The sequence below is a fragment of the Olea europaea genome, chromosome 7 (assembly GCF_002742605.1).
Source record: "Olea europaea var. sylvestris chromosome 7, O_europaea_v1, whole genome shotgun sequence".
In the NCBI taxonomy this organism is placed as follows: Eukaryota; Viridiplantae; Streptophyta; class Magnoliopsida; order Lamiales; family Oleaceae; genus Olea; species Olea europaea.
The window spans coordinates 21,872,327-21,894,300 of record NC_036243.1 but is presented as its reverse complement, the minus strand read 5'-3'; the positions used below and the strand labels follow the sequence as shown (position 1 = coordinate 21,894,300).

Below are 21,974 nucleotides of genomic sequence, written 5' to 3'. Positions count from 1 at the left end.
TATAATATATAATTTAAAACATATTTTAGACGGTTTGAGCGTTTACAATGAAAATGTTAAAAATATGAAAAATAAGCGTTTAAATAAAATTTTATTTAAAAATAAAAGTTTGAAACTTTGAAAAACAAAAAATATAAAATTTTAAAAAATTATTGAAATTCTAGTAAATATAAAGTTTAAAATCCTAAATTTATTAAAAAATATGAAGAGAAATTCAAAAATAATAAAAAAATAAAAAAAGTAAAATCTAAACTTTGTTAAAAATAAATTTCTAAAAAAATAAAAAATTTTAAAGAAATAAAATTCCAAAAAATTGCTGAAAAATGAAAATTATATAAAATTAAAAAATAAAAACAGTTCAAACCCTTTAATTATTTAAATAAAAATTATAAAAATTATTTAAAAGAGCACATATAGAAAATTCAGTTCATGTCATTAATTTCATTTTTTTTATTTTCTATATTCTGACAACTTAATTTATTAGTTAGTTTTCTTTTACTTCTGTAGCAAAAAATAAGCATTGAAAGACTTATCAATTTTATAATGTACATGTATGACAAATCAAAAGTGTTTTCAACAATTTAAACCGAAACATTAAAATAGAAAACTGAAAACTGAAAATTGAAAATTGAAATGCAAACGAAACAGGCGCTTTATTTTTGAGTTAAGATTGACCTTGAAAAATCTGAAACCATAGCAATCAAGTTCCGATTGAAGATTCACTGATTTTATAACAGGTTTTAAATAGTGGATATTAAAGGTTGAAACGCATGCGTTCGACTATTTTATTGGTTCAACTGACCGAGCATGATAGATTTTGATACATTAAAAAAAATATATATATACTAACTGTTGTGAATACTCGATACAAGGATTTGAAAGAATTCGTTTATGGAAAATGGATCATGCGTCTTCTCTCTCTTATTTTTACCTAAAGGGTTGGATTTGCCGGATGTCGGAATCTGTTTAAAAAATAAATAAAATTTTTGATTTCAATGGTAAAATACCTATAAATACAAGTTAAACATATAACAAATGGTATCACGCAAGCTTATAGGACTCTCTCTTAGGGGAAAAAATAACATCGAAGAAGCCAAAAATAATATTCTTAACAAAATGCTAATTGAAAAAGTTGTACATATTTACCTGAATTGTTTCAGATTAGATGGTTGCAGTTGAGTCCAAATTAGTAACGAAGACTACGAATCTCCTCCAATTAAGCCTATCACTCAAAACACTTCAGGGCCAAAGCAGAGAGATTGATCCAGATCAAAACAAGTAAGAATCAAATATTAATAATTATTTAATCAATGAAACATTTAACGATCATAATAATAATTATATGAATGAGGTGAAATCCAAACAAAATGGGAGGAATATTCCAAAATAAACAGGGCAAGGAGCAAAGAAGAATTTTTCTTTTTTTCTTTCTTTCTTTATTATTTTTTTTTTTTCACCAAAGCGGCCCCCAATCTTATAGTTTTGGCGATCACATCCTCAAACTTGGATGTCATAGTAATTTATATCAATTATAAAAAATTACTGGATTGATTGTTATTCAACTACTTTTAATAATAATATAAATTTTAAAAACATATAAACTAGTAATTGTCAATTGGGAAACATCATAGAGTTGATAATGCAAATTGATTAATGGTTTGTTTCAATCTTGAAACAGCATCCTCCTTTTATATTATCAATTTTCTTCGAGATTTCTTTGTTTATTTGGAAAGATTGGTGACATTTTACAGATAAAAACATAGATCACAACTTCCCATTGACGATTGTCTTTCCACTCACTTTTTCTTCTTTTTGTTCAACCCTATTTTCTCGTTTCACACTTCATTTTCTATAATGGAACAATTTTAAAACATTACATGTCTAAAAATTAGATATTGTAATATACAAAAAATAAAAATAATAAAATAAAATAAAAGATTTATTACCATATTTTAATTGTCATTAAGATTTTGAAGTTTTTTCATTGTAACCTTCTATTTATTATGACGTCACGGTATGGAACGTGGCAACAATACAATAGACGTTAATTAAAACCACGATTCTATCAAAATTAATGCAAAAGAAAATTATAAAAATATTTATTTATCCCCTAACAAAGTCTAGTGATTTGATTTGACAAAAATAAATATTATATTGGACGTTGTGAGTATGGGACCAAATCTCCTCCAATCGAGTCAATCACTCGAAACGCTTCGGGACCAAAGATGCAAAATTGATTCAAATAATCATTTATTAATAATTATTTAATAAGAATAATCACTGGAAATTTTATCGATTATAATATTTTTACTTTGAATAGAATAATCTTGAAAATCCTAAAACAAACGGGGCAAGGAGCAAAGATAAATGAATATGTTACAATAGAATAAAGAAGTGGGAGAAAGCTATAGGGTGTCATATACATTTTTTTAGTACGTTTGGCCCCATTAATTTTCTTTTCATTATATTTCGTTTTTCTCTCTTTTATTTTCAACCACATAATTTTCTATAAAATTATATTACACGTGAACAGAAAACTTTTCTTTCTTTTTCAACCATTAATTTTTAAAAAAATACTATTCCATCCATTTTCTTTTCTACAAAGTGGGGGCCAAACAAGGAAGTAGACTCACGTTTACCAAGAACCTTAATTAAGAGCAAAATTCAATTATTGAACCAAAGGAAGGGCCTGTCATGTCAGGAGGAGGTTGGAAAGTTTTCCTGAAGGACCGAGCTCCACGTATAGGAGGTCGGTTCACAAGGGCCTCACTGTAGGAGTTGGACCCCACACACATTAAAAAAAGTTGGCCCCCACCTCCGCTCTCACTTGACAGCCCTGTACTTGCATCTTTTTCCATGAAGTATCAATGCAATTATTGAACAAAAGGGACAAAATATCTCTAAGCTAATTATTATATTTTTAGTGGACCAAGCACCGGAAAATAGTTATATTTCACTAAAATTTATTCCTTTCTTTTTATGAAAAACATTTGGGCCGTTGCTTCTTGTTGATCTACAATGCAGTTTAAACATCAAATAGTTAATATACTCGTATATTATGTTAAATTATGTTTCAATTTTTAACATTGCAAGGTATATGCCTTTTTTCAGTGTTTTCTCTGTTCTTAGTTTTAGTTAGCATCGAATACTGATTTGGTATATTACACTAACATTGCAAGGTATGTGCATTTTTGCAGTGTTTTCTCTATTCTTAGTTTTAGTTAGCATCGAATACTGATTTGGTATATTACACGTAGTTGTTAACAACAAAAAAAAAAGAAAAATTGAATATGCTATGTAAATCTTTTTCTATGACTGAACGAGCCTATGACACAGGGTAGCTCAAGTTCGAATCGTTGTCATAAAATGAGGGTCAGCCCAAGTTGGCTTGGACTTTTTACTGGTCTAGTTACGATACGTTTGAGTCGAATTGACATCCCTAGGTCGAATCGAATTGAATCGATGAAATTATTAAATAAATAAATAAATACAAGATATTTATAACATTATGTAAAATTCAAAATTATACTTATTTTATAGGTATATTAATTTTATAAATTCATATAAATTATAGCAGAGTGTTCCAACCTTTTTAATGGAGTTGATTTCATTTCCCTCCCAATTGTTGGGAGCACTAGTCCCACATGGGAATCAACAATTGTTACAGGAGGGGGAGAGGCTACAAATTGAGCTTGCTCGTGTGTAGTCACTGTATGCCTGCTAATTTTGCTAAACACTAGTTCAGTTTTGAATTTTACGAAAACACTCAAATTTTGTTTGGTCCAGGTTTTTTGTCCTTTACGTAGTTTTTTTTTTTTTTTAAAGTTTAAGTTTATAAGTTATAATATAAAACATATTTTTGATGATTTGAGTGTTTACAATAAAAATGTCAAAAACATGAAAATATAAGCGTTTAAATAAAACATTATTTAAAAATGAAATTTTGAAAAAGGAAAAATATAAAATTATAAAAAATTATAATTTTGAAATTCAAGAAAAATCAAATTCAAAAATAAAATTCTAAAATTCTAAAACGATAAAAAAAAAAAAAAATTTGAAGAGAGATTCAAAAATTCTAAGAATAAAAATTTTAAAAAAAATAAAATCTAAAATCTGTTGAAATTTTTTCTAGAAAATAAAAATTTTGAGGAACTAAATTTCCGAAAATATTGTTGAAAATTAAAAAATAAAAATAGTTCAAACCCTTATTAATTATTTAAATAAAAAATTCTAAAAATATTTAAAAGAGCTATAAAAAATACAGTTCATGTCATTAATTTCATTTTTTTTTTGTATATTCTGTTAGCGTAATTTATTAATTTCCTTTGTTTTACTTTTGTAGCTAAAAATAAATATTGAAAAAATTATCAATTTTAAAATGTACAAATTTGACAGATCGAACGTGTTTTTTTAGCAATTTAAAATGAAACCCCCGAAATAGAAAATTGAAACGCAAACAAAACGGACTCTTTATTTTTTATTTAAGATTGACCTTTGAAACTTGAAAACATTGCGATTGATTCAATAAATTCCGATTGAGGATTCACCAATTTTAGGATAGGTTTTAAATAGTGGATTTTGAAGGTTGACATGCCCGTGTTCGACTTGATTTTATCGGTTCAATCGGTTGGACATGATAGATTTTAATAACATCGAAAAGAATATATTAACTGTTGTGAGTGCTCAATACAATTTGAAAAAAGAATTCTTGTACGAAAAATGGATCACACATCTTCTCTCTCTTATTTTTACCTATAGGGTGGGCATACTGCATATGAATTGAGGAAGGATCGGATTTGCGGGACACCAGGATCGATTTAATAAAAAAAATAAAGAATTGATTTCAATGGTAAAATACCTATAAATATAAATTAAATATATAACAAGAGGTATCATGTAAGCTTATGGGACTCTCTCTTAGGGGAACACATAAAATTGAAGAAACTAAAAATAATATTCTTAACAAAACGCTAATTGAAAAAAGTTGTATGCATTTACCTGAATTGTTTCAGATCAGATGGTTATGACTACGAATCTCCTCCAATTGAGCCTATCACTCAAAACACTTGTCTACTCTTAAAAAGCTTAAAGTCAACCTTTAAAGGATGGAAAGAGGTTGGAAAGCGCTAAAATTACCAATGCAATTATTGAACTGAAGAGAGTATTTTTTTTACCATAGAGGTTCCCCCTCTTATATTTTTAGCGATCTCATCCTCAAACTTTCTTTCAGAATGGAAGTACCAGTAATTTATATCAATTATAATGAAATTACAGTATCGATTGTTATTCAACAACTTTTAAAAATATATAAACTGGTAATTGTCAATTGGGAAATATCATAGAGTTGATAATGCAAATTGATTAATTTTTTGTTTCAATCTTGAAACAGCATTCTTTCTTCTTTATATTATCAAATTTCTTTGAGATTTCTTTATTTATTTGGAAAGATTGGTTACAACATACAGATAAAAACATCGATCTCAACTTCCTATTTATAATATTAGATGATAGATCGACTATTTTGCTAGGTGATTATAATTTTCTATCTACATGTAATATTATTTTATGGGAGATTGTGTAGTTGAAAATAAGAGAGAAAATGAAATGTAATGTAATTGAATTTAATAGGGGCCAAACGGGAGCAAAATGAATGTTGTTTAAAGAAATTATTTTCTTCTGCTTTTACCATCCATCTTGTCCTCTCACTCAGTTTTTCTTCTTTTTGTCCGACTCCATTTTCTCAGTCTACGCTACAACAACCAAAAAATAAAATAAAATAAAAAAATAAAATAAATTATTTATTGCACCATATTTTAATTGTAACTGAAATTTGAAGTTTTTTTCATTGTAACTTTCCATTAATTATCACATCGCAACATGGAAAGTTGCAACAATACAATAGATGTTAATTAAAACCACGATTCTATTGAAATTAATGCAATAGACGTTGAATAGAATAATCTTGAAAATCCTAAAATGCATGGTGCAAGGAGCAAGGATGAATGAATATGCTACAATAGCATAAAGATGTGGGAGAAAGCAGTAGATTATTTTTCTTTTTCCTATTTTTAATCACACAATCTTTCATAAAATTATATTATACGTAAATCGAAATTTTTTTCTTATTTTTCAACTTTCTATTCTCCAAAAAAATGTTATTTCGCCCATTAAAATTTAAAATAATAGGGGCAAATGGGGGGTTTTTACCAAGAACCTTCATGGAAGGAAATTAGGAACAAAATTCAATTATTGAACCAAAGGGGCCCATCAAGTCGGAGGAGGTCGGAAAGCACTAAGAATTATCAATGCAATTATTGAACAAAAGGGCCAAAACATCTCTAAGCTAATTATTTTTTTTAAGGGGACTAAGCACTGGAAAATATTTATGCCCTTATTTGAGCTCTATTTTTCCATCAAAATATATTCTTTAACAGTGATTTGATAATATTTCAACCACACATTCTTGAATAAAATAATATTATACGCAAATAAAAAAATTTTCCTTATTTTTTAACCACACATTTTCCATCAATACACTATTCAAAAATTTATTTTCTCCACAAAAATGGGGCTCAAACAAGGGCTATATCTACTAAAAATTATTCCTTTCTTTTTATGAAAAACTTTTGGACAGTTGCTTCTTGTTGATCTACAATGCAGCTTAAACATCAAATATCATTACTCTTTAGTGAAGTCATAAACAGTCTTTTATTTATTTTAAAGTTCTTCTTTTTCATATTTTCCTCTGCCAACCTAACAATCCAGATTAAGCACATGGACTCTATCATCCTTGAAAAATATCCTTCCACGAAGGAGACTGGAAAGCACTTAGAAATGCAATTATCGAAGCAAAACGATCTCTAAGGTAATATTGTTCTTCGTTTTCAATTTACCATACAGTAGAAATTACAAAATAATCATCGCTGAGATAATTCAATTACAAATTACCAACTTTCACCATGGATACAACAATGAGTAATGTCAATAGAAACTGTTGACCCCAAAAATTGCGCCAACAGATGCCGGTCCCATCCGCGCTTGCGTGGGCGAATGTCCAACACGCTAAGATACGTGGACGGTCTAAAACGAGCGGTTTAAAGGGGCGTGGGAGTAGCCCAACGGCGCGGGACGGTGATGTTTGGAATCCGACGGGTTGTTCGTAATCCGATTATACAATAATTATCAACCGGTGCTCATAAATATATATGTGGAAATGAATATACTTGATCTAGTGTATTGCGAGTAAATGAGAGAGAGTTGAGTAAATGTAGTATTTAGTATTGATTCTTGCATTCCCCTTGACATTACACAATGGAAGTATTTATAGTGATACATATGAAATGGGAGCCCTTGAATGAAGTGGCACGTGTCCTCATCTCTTTAGTTCAAACGTCTTTTCTTAGTATGCGGCTTGGCTTGTTAGCTTATGGCGCATTTATTGCTTGCACAGGTCCTCTATACTAGTGACAAGACTTGATCTTTATGCTTGTGACAAACGTCCCATCAGTCATTCAAATAAGATCCCTGAGTAGGCGATCTCTTGGGAGAAGTGACTGTGGAGGAAGCTCCTTGCGGAGGAGAGACTCGTGCATCAGTTTCGGGGCTTCGACCATTTGACAGATGTTTCCATTTGAGGACCTCAACTACATTCAACAGGTTCCATGCCTCGGGTCATGGGGCTCGGTAGTTGGACTTCAGCAAACTCGCGTACATCGGATCAAGGTGCCTCGGCGGGTGGACCTCGGCTTGAAGCACTTCGGATATACCCCACCTCGGCAATGTATGCCACCTCGGCAGGAATGCCAAGGGATCAGGATGAGTGGGCCATCGGTCCAGGTGGATAGGACGGGTGTGACAACACTCAACAGAAACAGTAGTCAAAGTCATGAAAGAAACACAATTCACACTTCAGAGAACGAAATCCGTGCATGTGAGTGTGGGTATAAACGGGCTTCATAAATTACTGTGAGACGGCTGCCCTTAGCGACTTAGCGTGGGCAGCAGAAAGGGAATAAAAGAAAAAAAGAAAAAAGAAAAAAAAGTACTGTTTGATCTTCTTGCTTTGGATCGGCCACTAGTTTTAGCAATAAAAAGGACCAACTAATAACAAAGGATTCCTGCAGTAGATCTAAATTCATAACCAGGATTAAAAACCATATCTTGTATATCATCTAGGTAAGTTTATTATCTACTTTGTAAAGATTTGGAGTTCCTTCTTAAAATGTCAACTTTATTAAAAGAAGGGGTACAACCCTTATAAATTGGTTTATGTTTTCATTTTTAATTGATGTAGGATTTTATACTTTTAATATGTCCCCACAAGATGGTGATTCATTTGAGCAGACCAATCTTGAAATTCGTATGTTCATTTTTTAGTTTTGATCGGATCGGATAGAATCGCTCATTAGAATTTAATGAGTTCTAATACTATGTTAAGATTTAAAGTTCTATTTTAAAATGTCAACATTATTAAGAGGGGTAGTTCAAATTCTTATAAATTGGTCTATGTTTTCACTTTAATCGATGAGGTAATAATTTTAATTTTTTTTTTGTGTCTATTTATAATATAGTAGCAATAAATGGTTGAAATATCTAGATTTTTTTCACTCTTAATAAATGAGAGAAACCTTGATTCACTATTTATTTTTGTCTCATTAGTTTTCACACTTGACCCTCTTTTGAGTTGGTTTGGTTAATAATTTTTTTTTCTTTTTTTTCCCTATAATAATAATAATAATAATAATAATAAATGGTTGAAATATCTAGATTTTTCTACTGTAACAAAGAAGACTTTCAATTCATTCATTCTTCTATGTTCTGTCTGTAGGTAAAAATTGACATGGGTTCATCTTCGTTTACAACGAATCTAAGGTATGTCATTTTTTTTTTAGTGTCTATGCATGAAAATTTTAATGGGTCTCGTCCAGTCGAGCCTATCACTACAAACGCTTCAAGACCAAAACTACGGGATGGATCACAAGTAAGAATCAATATTAATAATTATTTAATCAGAATAATGAAAGAAAACATTTAACGGTCCTAAGATAAATTGAATCAGTGAGCTGAAAACCATACAAAAGGAGGGTAGGAGATCAATATTACATACATATATTTATCTTGGGTAAAATAATCTTGAAAATTTCAAAACAAACAAGGCCAGGAGCTAGCAAAGAAGAAGACTATCCTACGGTAGAATAATGAAGTGGGAGAAAGTTGTAGCGAGTAGCATGTGAGTTGTACAAGTATATACATTCTTTTAGTACGACGTTAACTAAGTTTACCAAGAACATTCGACTTCAAGAAAAGAGCTTGAGGACATGTTTGGCTACCTAAAAAAAGATTTTAAGCCGGAACCTTGGGTTGGGAAAGCATGAAGGACCAAAATTCAATTATCGAACCAAAGGGACGGCCCATCAAGTCAGAAGGTGGTTGGGAAAATAAAGTAAGAATTATCAATGCAGGGGCCTAAGAGATATTTTTTTTTTTTACTTGACTAAGCATTACCTCGCTAGAAAATAACTACACTCCGCTATAAATTATTCATTTTATGAAAACCTCATTATTTTTGTAATTTTGCGATCGCATCCTCAAACTTCATTTCGAAATGGATGTACTAGTAAGTTATCAGTTTAAAAAAATTATTATATTGATTTTTATTGTTGACCACGTGTCAGGTCTATTTTCTGAATCTATTGACCCCGAAAAATGGATTTGACACGTGGCCAACAAAAAATAGCTTCATGTAAGCTACTCCTTGCGCACTTGGAGTACATTGTTAGTCATTTAGGACATTTTTCGATGACGGTGGAAGTGGTCATGAGCACTCCAACAATTAAATCAATTAAGTGATAAATGAAAGTATGGAATTTCGATAGTAGGAATCACCGGAATGTAAACATAAAGTTGATTTGGGAGGAAACCATGTAAAATAAATGGTTGGAGTTGCATTACCTTCGTAATGGCACAAACATGGGCATTTATAAATGAAGAGGTGAAGAAAGGACCGTTAGATGTGAGATACGTGGCCTTATCTGCCGATCAAAGCGTCTCTTCATAGAAATCAATCAGTCACTACATAGGTGGTCTAACAAAACAAATTAGACTTGACACTTTGGCGTTTGATGCAAAGGCATCCCATCAATAGTCATAAGGATTTTATCTTGGATAGATTTTTGTATAAAAGATCTCTTGGTGTATTGGGATGAGGCGCTATGGCTCGTAAAAGCAAGTGCGGTTCTACCATGATCATTTTGTTGCTTCGCTTCAATGTAATCACCTCGATCGGCACTTTAGAACGCGTGTAGTTTTTATTGGTATGCCTCGTAGTTTCGGGGCCTCGGTGTAATGATGTGGCAGGTGTGATGTAGAAGTGTGGGTCCTAGCATCTGCCACATGTTAGATGATCTGGAATCTCGTTAGAAGAGTTGTTACAGGTATAAATGTTATTCAACATGTTTTAATAATTAAATTTCAAAATTATATAAAGAAGTGTTGATTGGGAAACATCATCGATGATGCAAATTGATTAATAGTTTGTTTTAATCTTGAAACAGAATTCTCCTTTCATACTATCAATTTTCTATGAGATTTCTTTATTTATTTACCTTGAATCGAATCATTTGGATATTCCAAAAAAAGACCGGGCAAGGAGCAAAGAAGAATTATGAAGTGGGAGAAAGTTGTAGGCAGTAGCATGTGAATGTCTAGGCAAATAAATTGACGTTAATCAAGAATCTTTTGCCGAAAGGAGCTTGATGACATAATTGTCTACGCTTAAAAAGCTTAAAATCAGAACCTTTTAAGGAAGGAAAGAGGTTGGAAAGCATTAAAATTATCAATGCAATTATTGAACCAAAGAGAGAATTTTTTATTTTATTTTATTTTATTTTTTATTTTTTTTTTACACCGAAGAGGTTCCCCATATTATATTTTTGGCAATCACATCCTCAAACTTGGATGTAACAGTAATTTATATCGATTATAACATATTACTGGATTGATTGTTATTCAAATACTTTTAATAATAATATAAATTTTAAAAACATATAAACTAGTAATTGTCAATTGGGAAACATCATAGAGTTGATAATGCAAATTGATTAATGGTTTGTTTCAATCTTGGAACAGCATTCTCCAATATATTATCAAATTTCTTTGAGATTTCTTTATTTATTTAGAAAGATTGGTGACACTTTACAGATAAAAACATTGATCTCAACTTCCTATTTATGATATTAGATGATAAATCGGCTACTCTAAAAAAATGAATGTTGTCAAAAGAAATTATTTTCTTCTACTTTTACCAACTATCTTGTCCTCCCACTCAGTTTTTCTTCTTGTCCAACTCCGTTTCATCGTTCTACACATCTTTTTCATACCTTTTTTTTATTGCATCATATTTTAATTGTAATTAAAATTTTGGAGTTTTTTCATTGTCAGTTTCCATTAATTATGACTTCGCAACAATACAGTAGATGTTAATTAAAACCACGATTCTATTGAAATTAATACAATAGATGTTGAATAGAATAATCTTGAAAATTCTAAAACGAACGGGGCAAGGAGCAAAGATGAATGAATATGCTACAGTAGAATAAAGAGGTGGGGGAAAGCTGTAGCTTGTGAAGTTTTATATACATTCTCTAAGAACTCCATTGACTGGCGTTTACCAAGAACCTTCATGGAAGGCAAATAAGAACGAAATTCAATTATTGAACCAAAGGGAGGGCCCAACCAGGCAGGAGGAGGGTGGAAAGCACTAAGAATTATCAATGCAATTTTTTTTTTAACAATAGGGCCAAAAAAATCTCTAAGCTAATTAATTTTTTAGTGAACCAACCACTGGAAAATAGTTATATTTCACTATAAATTATTCCTTTCTTTTTATGAAAAGCATTTGGACAGTTGCTTCTAGTTGATCTACAATGCAGAATAAACATCAAATAGTTAATATGTATTAAGCTAATCGACTAGATCTAATTCGACAATAATAATCCATCCTCATATGCCAACGTAGGTGCATTCCTACAAATCATTGCACTTCTGTTCTTAGATTGCATTTTCATTAGATGAGAAGATAATAATTGATGTAGGATGAATAAGAAAGAAAGAAGAAGGAGAAGGGAGGAGAAGAGAAGAGGGGGAACCGGGGGGAGGGGACACAGAGACAGGGGAGGAAGAAGAAGAGAGGAAAAAACGGGGGCTGTAGCCAATTTTTATTCAATCAATTCATTAACTCCAATTACAATGTAAAATAGGTTTAAATACTGAAAATACTACAAACCAAAAAAAAACCCTGAAAGATAGGACCAAGCCCATTACACAAGTCCATAAAAATAAAATAACACAAGTCCAACTAAAATAATAAAATTGGGATGTCCTCATCAATTCTCCCGGGGTAGGAGAGAAAACTCGACCCTGTCGAGTGGCTATATCACTATAGGCTTCCGTCAATCTCCCAACCATAAGCTGAGTGGTTGGGCAAGCTTCTTCCGGCGTTTGTAGAAATGCGTTAGTGGCGGTCTGAACCTGGTGTTCTCACCAACTCCCCTCGGGTGGACAGGAGGCGATCTGGGTCAAGGAAGATCCTGCTGACTTTGATAAAACTCCAATAAATCTGGATCCAATTGCTTAGTATCTCCCTAGAGATCCATGCACAGTCAGAATCTGGTCGACCAACCCAACGAACAAGGAAGCGCCGAACCTCTCCATCATTAGTGAACACAGTTTCTTCATCTAAAATAGCATCATTTTTTTCTTTGTGTGCTGTGAGAGGTGGTAGTGGGTTAGAAGGGGCCAAAGAATTAGGATTAAGGTCCACAAAAGGAGGTGACAGAGGATCATCTGAGGGAATGAAATGACCTTTATAAGCTACAAGGTCCTCAACATTGAAAGTAGAGTGGTAACCAAGATGTGGTGGAATGTCAACGATATATACATTTGGACCAACTTGCCTTAAAATCTTAAAAGGACCAGCACTACGAGCTTGCAATTTGGAGGTGGGTCCATGTAGACGCCGCTCTGGCCTAATGCGAACCATAACGTAATCCCCAATGTTAAACTCAATATGTCGTTTGTGTAAATCAGTTTGGAGTTTATATTTTGCATTACTAGCTTCAAGTTGTTTATTGATCCCAATATGCAAGTCACGAAAATGTTGTGCAAATGCTTCGGCTGATAATGACACTGTAGCTTGTGGGGACATAGGGATGAGATCTAACGGTTTCCTAGGCTTGTACCCATGAATGGCTTCAAATGGACTCATACCTAATGAATGATTTATGGAGCTATTATACGCAATTTGAGCTACAAGAAGGATCAGATCCCAATTTCGAAGGTTTTCCCAGACCAGACAACGTAATAGGTTACTAAGACTTTGATTAACTACTTCAATTTGACCGTCAGTGTGAGGGTGGTAGGCTGTAGAAAATTTCAATTTGGTACCCGTCTTATGCCACAAAGTTCTCCAAAAATGACTAGTGAAACGAACGTCCCTATCAGACACGATGGTCTTGGGAAGCCCATACAATTTGACAATTTCATTAAAGAATAACATGGCAACCTTGGACGCATCCAACGTCTTGCTACAGGGGATAAAATGAGCCATCTTTGAGAAGCGATCGACAACCACAAAAATAGAATCATGCTTCTTTGGGGTACGTGGAAGTCTTAACACAAAATCCATACTAACATCTTGCCAAGGACAATTGGGGACAGGGAGAGGGGTGTATAGACCTGTGTTCTGCTTCTTCTGCTTACTCAATTGACAAGTGTTATAAGTACTAACAATCTTAGCCACGTCTTTCTTCAAGCTAGGCCCATAGAATTGACGTTCAACTTCCTCTATGGTCTTATTACGTCCAAAGTGACCGGCTAACCCTCCCGCATGAATTTCCCACACAATGAAATCTCGCACTGAAGTTCGAGGGATGCACAATTTATTGGCTCAAAAGAGATAACCCTCCTCAAGTCGGAAGCCATCTGTGGTGCCTGATTGTCCCCTTTGTAAATCAAGAAAGATATCTTTAAAATCGGGACATACCTCGTAATCCTCCTTAAGTCTTTCAAAACCGATGACCTTGACACTCATGATTGACAAAAGGGAGACACGACGACTTAATGCATCAGCTGCTTGGTTTTCCAAGCCCTTCTTGTGTTTTAAAACAAATGAATAGGCCTGCAAATATTCGACCCAACGACCATGCCTAGAACTTAATCTTTTCTAGGAGTTAAGGTAATGGAGGGCCTCGTGATCCAAATAAAGGACAAATTCCTGGGGTAACAAATAGTAGCGCCAATAGCGCAAAACTTGGACCACCGCATACAGTTCCTTATCATAAGTTGAGTACCGCTGTTTGGCTTCATTTAACTTCTCACGATCCTGACTTAAGACTCCGCCTATACCTACCCCGGAGGCGTCACATTCAACTTCAAAAACTTTGGAAAAATTGGGAAGACGCATGACAGGGGCCTCCGTCATTCGCTTCTTAACAAACTTAAAGGCCTTAGCCGCCTCTTGTATCCAATGAAACTCCACTTTCTTCACGTACTCTGTGATAGGGGCCATAATAGTGCTAAACCCCTTAATAAAGCGACGGTAAAATATAGCTAAGTCGTGAAAGCTTCTGACGTCATAAATAGCTTTAGGCTCAGGCCAGTCCATAATCGCCTGAACCTTAGCAGGATCAGCAGATAATCTTGTCGAAGAGACAATGAAACCCAAAAAAATGACTGTATCGGTGAAGAAAGAGCACTTCTTGAGGTTAACATATAGATTAGTTGCACGAAAGGTAGAGCAGACTTGTGTGAGGCGGTCAAGGTGTTGCTCCTTAGTCTTACTATAGATGAGGATATTATCAAAGTAGACAACAAGAAACTTTCCCATGAAAGGTCGGAGAGTTTGTGTTATTATCCGCATAAAGGTACTTGGCGCATTACTTAGTCCAAAAGGCATGACCAGCCATTCATAAAGACCATCTTTCATTTAAACGCGGTCTTCCACTCATCACCTGGGCGAATTCGAATCTGATGATATCCACTCTTTAGATCAATCTTCGAAAAGATTGTGGCACAAATCATCTTATCTAACATATCGTCAAGTCTAGGAATGGGAAAATGATACTTCACCGTGATCCTATTAATCACGCGACTATCCACACACATCCTCCAAGAACCATCCTTTTTGGGCGTCAATAGGGCAGGGACAGCACACGGGTTTAAACTCTCACGAATGAATCCTTTGTGAAGGAGGTCATCCACTTGCCTTTGAAGTTCAGCTTACTCGATAGGATTCATCCTATAGTGAGGCAAATTTGGGAGGGATGCCCCTGGGACAAAATCTATGGCATGTTGAATATCCCTTAGTGGAGGTAAATGATCAGGTAGGTCCTCCGGAAAGACGTCGCGAAACTCCTGAAGGATCGATTGGACTTCCATAGGGCTCTCGATTGTGGAATTAGATGAAACCTCCAGGACTACCAAGGCGAACACAATTGAGTCACCAATAAGTGTACGCTCAAACTCTATAGGACTAATGATATGCAACCCTTCTCGTTCCACATTCTTCTTCGTTTCCAGTGAGCCAGCCAGTTTTGAGGGCAGTGGGTTAAGGTGAATCTTCTTTCCATTGAACACGAAGGAGCAGGAATTAGATCGACCATAAATGGTTACATCTAGGTCAAATAACCAAGGTCGTCCCAAGATAATGTGCCCGACATCCATTGAAATGACGTCGCACCATATATGGTCCTTGTACTCCAGGAACTGGATAGGGACTAAACAACGTTCCTTAATAGCTATAGAAGAGGTATCAACCCAAGAGACGCTGTATGGTTGGGGGTGAGGAACTGGCTTCAACACTAAGCGGAATACAGTAGCTATCGAAATCGCATTGATGCAGCTGCCACTATCCACGATAACTTTATAGCCCTTATTATTATTCTTGACGTAAGTTTGGAAGATGGCATGATGGCGCCAATCATCGGCATCTCTAGGCTGGGTAAGAGTGCAACTGACGAGACCGACTCTAGGCGTATGTGGGATAAGGGGGCTAGCCTGAATACAACCTAAGAATGTATCTTCATTATCCTCCAAGTCATCAAACTCTTCTAACTTAGGCTCATAAACCTGGTCCTCTAGTGGCTCGTTAACTATACCTTCACGCTCTTCCAAAACTAGGGCTCGGCTAGGACAGTTAGAAGCAATGTGACCAAAACCCTTACAGTTGAAGCATTGCAAACGAGAGGACGTTCTTGAAACCTCAGAACCTCTACCTTTGCTATCCGATATAGGGGTAGTATTAGAAGGAGAAGGTCCTAGAATAGATTTAGGGGATGGAGTGGATGCAGAAGAGGTCGCAGTGCGGGAGTCACTACGATTTTTGTATGGTGTCCTAGTCACTAACTCGTAATCCCGAACGAAAGAGTAGGTGTGGTCAAGAGTGGTGACACCTCTAAGAACAAGCTCACGCCTAAGTTCGTCTGTTAGGCCTTGCCTAAACCTACTCAAAGTCATGACCTCATCCTCAACGACCTGACATTTCATTCGAAACTCATCAAACCAAGCAACATATTCGATCACAGGCTGACTACCTTGTGTAAGTGCGTTCCATTTATCCAGCAAGTTACCCCTGTAAGATTGAGGTAAATATTTTTCTTGAAAACGACGCTTCATTTCATCCCAACTCCCAATAAGGGGAGCATGACGCCTCTCCAGGAGGTCCTCGACACTTGCCCAAAAGAGTTGAGCAGTGCCAGTTAACTTCAAACTGGCAAATTGTACCCTCTGATCTTCCAGGACCCCATACTAGGTAAAGAAGCGATCCATATCTCTAACCCATTGATTGAATACACTAGGATCTAGACAACCATCAAATGTAGGAGCATCTAACTTAATGTTTCGAAAGAGGCACTCCTAGTGACGAGGGGGAGATAGTGTACCATGACGGTAATATTCCCGCTCTCGCCCACGAGCCTGATTTCCTTCCCTACGGTCATGTCGAGCGTGGTGTCGACCGCCTTGTGGACGACGATGAGGTCTATTAATGGAAATCTCAGAGTTTTCAGCTTCGGTCGAATATGGGGTTGGGTCAAGAGTGTTCAACCTAGCGGTTAGGGCTCTAATCTCCTCATGAGTAGCGGCTACCTCAGTTTGGACAGCCGTTAGTTGATTTTGTAATTGCGCCAACTGTCGGGCGAGGGCCTCAATTTGGGAGGGGTCCATGGTAAGGGTACTAGAGCTAGAGGCAGTAACGCGACCACTACGCAATTGCATACACGATAACACAAGCTAGGTGAAGTGCCTACTGAGATCAACAACCAACGAGTGCCAACAAGGAATATAGTGACTGAAATTTATCTATTGTTATTATTATTATTTTATTTTATTTTAGGGATTTCGTATGGCCCGATCGCAAGCTAATACTACTAATGCCAATAAAATAAAAAAGCAAAGGTACAAATGCTAGGTCTAGTCACGTGGAGTAAACGAGTGAACAATGGGGTCGGTTCATGAATTTCAATCCAATAGATTTAAGGCTAAATTATCAAAATATTAGCAACACAAAGAATTAATTGATGGAATTCTAAAATACGGTAACAGTGTTACTAAAAATGGATAGAAGCAGAGACTCCCTGAGTTCAGTTTACCTGAGTCGTCCCAACGTCGAATGTCTCCACTTTCTAAGCGCTAAGATGCCAAGACAGAAAATTCCGTTTTTGTCGAGGTGCGGTATTGATCTGTCAACTAAAATGTACTTGTAAAATAATATCAGGAAATTCTCAAAAATTCTAGATCTTTTTTTTTTTACTCTTTTTCTTTTTTTAGCCTTACAAAATCAAATAAGTAAACCGGTTACAATTCAAGGCCCAAATTCTAATAGAGGCCCCAAACATACACTGCATAATAACACATGGCCCAACTTAATACACTACCTACTAACAACCCAGTCCAATGTAAATTAATAAGCAGAGACGCATGCACGAAAGAAGACTGGCAGCACTGGAGACCGGCGGCCGGCGTCCATGGATGTCACGAGCGGAGGCGATGGTCGTGAGTGGGTGTTCCGGGTCTGAAAGGCAATGGGTCAACTTCTGGTTGCTGTAATTTACAGCGGGTTTGTTGAATTGAAAATCGGGGCTGGTGCCTGCCATCTATCCTTCTCCTCTCCCGTTCTGTTCTGTTCGTCGACAAGGTGGGTTGCAGCCGTGGGTGTCGCGAATGGTCACGATGGTCACGACGGTGGGTTAATTTGCAACTTCGGTGCTTGTTGGGTATCGACGGCCGGGAGGTGAAACAAGCAGTGCCGGTGATGGTGCTATCTTCGGGAATAGAAACTGCAGATGATGGTAGGATTTATTTGGTAGCTATTATTGTAGTGAGTGATGGTGAACGGGTGTTGTAGCAGTAGGTTGACAGTGGTGGTTGTGTTATATGTAATAGACGAAGATGGCGGCTGGGTTTGTGTAGGGCTTCAGTTCTAAGGCGAAATCCAAAACTTAGAACTCCAGTTAATGTGTTCAATTGTAGAAGTTGGAATTAAGTTTAGCTCCGATATCAATTTGATGTATGATGAATAAGAAAGAAAGAAGAAGGAGAAGGGAGGAGAAGAGAAGAAGGAGAACAGGGGGGGAGAGAACACAGAGACAGGGGGGAAGAAGAAGAGAGGAAAAAAGGGGGGCTGTAGCCAATTTTTATTCAATCAATTCATTAACTCCAATTACAATGTAAAATAGGTTTAAATACTGAAAATACTACAAACCTAAAAAAAACCTGAAAGATATGGCCAAGCCCATTACACAAGTCCATAAAATAAAATAACCCAAGTCCAACTAAGAAATAAAAGTCCAACTAAAATAATAAAATTGGGATGTCCTCATCAATAATATTATGGCATATTCTCTTTTATTTTTTATAACTTGTTTTCAGTTAATGTTTACCCAACTTTTGTAAATAATTTGTTGGCTGAATTCAGTGGCAGATTTAGAAGGGGGTTTCCAGACTTTTAGGGGAGAGCACAAGTCAAGTTTGTCCAATTCAACCACCGAGCCGACAGTTCGAATTGGTTGAAATCCCAACCCAAAAATGAACCAACAGCGGAAGAAATCGACCAGAGTTGGTTTTATCGGGTTTATACGCTTGAAATCAATTATATAGTTTTACTTAAAACCAATATTGGGTCCAAACCAACCCATCAGATCTATCTGGGTCGTTTCCACAATTAATATACCCACTCCTAGTTTGAGTGAATTTTTTCTAGTATGGCATGTGTTCGTCTGTGATATAGCATGTTTAGTAAGAACAAAAGACTTCAAAATAACTCACTAGTCACAGCCAATCTAACAATCCAGATTTCTGTCATCTGCGAGCAATATCCTTCCACGACGTGGACAAAATGAATAAGCATGTCCATGCTGATTGGCAAAGACAGCTTTTACATGAGGAAGCCAAACTTGTGTGTCTTATGTTAGCAAAACCAGTCTATGCTAAACATCACCAACGTGCAGAAGTTGATTCAGAAGCTCAAAGTAAAGCATTTATCTGATCTGATGGCTTTGATTTTGCTATTACATTCATTTTCCACCAAATTCTTAAACTTCTAAAACACGCTGGCCACCTCATATTTTATTTTCAAGAAATTTACCCAATACATTCTTGACATATCATCTATGAAGAGGATAAAATACTTACTGCCATTCATAGTTGGTGTTCTCATTGGTTCACAGAAATCCAAGTGCACCAATTCAAGCCTTTTTGTTGCCCTCTTTGCTTGATTTCTAGGGGATGGTAATCTTGTTTGCTTTCCATATTGGCATACATCACACACACAATCATTACTACTGATTTTAGGCATATTTTCAAATAGCTTCAGTTCATGTATATGTTTGAGTGATGTATAGTTAGCATGTGGCCAAATCGTTTGTGCCATAAAAAGGATTCAATTACAGTGCTTGCAAGTGTTTGATCATTCACATTTTTCCATTCTAATGGTACAACTGAGACTTGCTTAATCTTGAATAATCTCCTTTGGTGTCCTAACATGAACTAATACATCCATTTCTACGTGACCCATTTCATTGGATGTTATGTGGTTTTCTTAAATATGTCTTAGAACATTTTAGGCATTAATTGCTTCAAGTTCTCAAATAAAACCTACATTTATAAAGTTGGACATGTTAGTGTCACATAACAATTGAATAGAGACTTTGACGTTGGAGATGATTTTGCATTATATATGAAACGTTGGTAACCATCTTGATCTTTTTTAAAGGTTGAATATCAATTTTGTAATTGTACAATCGGTTGAGGACCGATAATGCAATCTTCCCATTTGATGCTGGGTTATGACCTCACACTTCATGCTTATCTCACCCACCTCGTGGCTCGTGCCATTGAATGTCATGGATGACTTTGAGTTTAGTTTGTGGACCGTAGGATCTAGGTGGAAGGGCCCTCGTAATGATGTGCCCATAAATAAGAAAATTTCATAATTAGATGAAATTAACTTGTCCGTATAATTAATAATTACATACTTAGTTTTACAATTTTTTAATCCTATAATTTTGTTTCATTATTTTTTCCCCATACGAAGTTGTGGTGATTGACATCTGCCTGTTTATAAACTTCTTGTTTGCGCGCTTGAAAACATACAAAAATAATTAAATAAAAAATAAGAGTTTGAACCAAGACTATATTCCCCGTTGTTTCAATTTCCCAATCGAGGCCCCATTTGAGACAAGACAGCGTAGGACTCTCGAGAGCAAATCATTTTGCTATCCCTATTGACAACTAGAAATCATGTCTATAAATATATTTTTCTTCCACTAACTGTCATCCAAGTCCAAGCATTAAAGAGTTACACTCGCAAGAGTCAAATCTCATCTAAAATAGGAAAAAAAAAGTTTTCCTCCAAAATTGAGTAATTTACCTATTCCATTATTATAATTCATTAATTAGTATGGCATTGAACACTTGAAGGATTACTTATGTAGGATATTATTGAGACAACAATTAAACGTCATAAGAATACAACATTAGTTATATTTAATAGTGCCAAGTAAAGTCTTGAATTGTGAATCAAAATTGAAGTTAAGAGATCCCACAAATTAAAGTTGATTGAGTTGAAATTTTGGTGAAAGTTGAGTGATTGGAAACGTAATAAATTTATCCTTCCGTATTGTTGACACATAAAAATTCAGCCCAAGTCGAACAACCCAAGGAGTAAAGCCCAATTGGAGAATCTCCAAAACAGACGGCCCAAAGAATGAAGTCCAATCAAACGAGTCAAGGTGAAGGCCCAAACAAGAGGCCCAAGAATGCGGTAATGCCATCGCCCAAGTTTGCAAGTCGCTCAGAATCTGAACGAACGGGTGTCATACGGTCGCTCAGAGCTGTTATTCTACTCTCGCCCAAACCTTCAAGTCGCCCAAGGTGTCAACAAACATAACGCATCGTAATTATCAAGGAATGCAGTTATCAAGGCAGTTGTTAAAGTAGCCTTATCACGTTCCACAACTCAAGGAAGTCAATCGAAGGCAGTTGGACGATGAAAGATAATGGCAGCAGTTAAAAGGCGGTTTCATGACAAAATGGCCACTACAAAGAAAGTGGGTAGTTATAGGACGATCAAGCAGTTTTCAGAGTAGTTAATCACAAAGAGATCGTCCATGAGGTATAAAAGGGAGAAAAGGCGTAGAAGCAAATGACCGAATCCAAAACTTTCGAACAAGAGAATATGTAATTTTCATTTCTTTAGCTTTTAGACTTAAATACTTTCCTTTCTGTAACTCGTGTGCTTGCGCCCCTTGGAGGCACGTTGTTTTTCGTTTCCAATTGTAAAGTTCATCGCCAATAAAAGAACACCCCTTTTTGGGACTTTGTCTCAAGAGGTTTCGTCCCTTACACAATCGTCTGATCCCCTTTAATTGTTAGCGAGTTAACCCGCGCGAAACAATTTGGCACGCCCGGTGGGACAAGTG

General features: G+C 35.4%; 1 protein-coding gene across 4 annotated transcripts in view; it reads right to left on the bottom strand.

The window, feature by feature from the left end:
- The window catches only part of LOC111397442 (probable disease resistance protein At5g63020), a 68,769-nt gene that overhangs the window by 5,056 nt on the left and 41,739 nt on the right, over window positions 1-21,974 (bottom strand). Inside the window, exons 6-8 of one of the 4 annotated variants that reach the window (XR_002703248.1) lie at window positions 4,999-5,065; window positions 1,147-1,237; window positions 509-962 (exon numbers count right to left, since the gene is read on the bottom strand). The gene's annotated coding sequence lies outside the window, so the exon portion shown is untranslated. Of the gene's footprint in view, window positions 1-508; window positions 1,238-4,998; window positions 5,066-21,974 lie in introns of those variants that run through there. The other 3 variants (XR_002703249.1, XR_002703250.1, XR_002703247.1) reach the window with 3 other exon arrangements.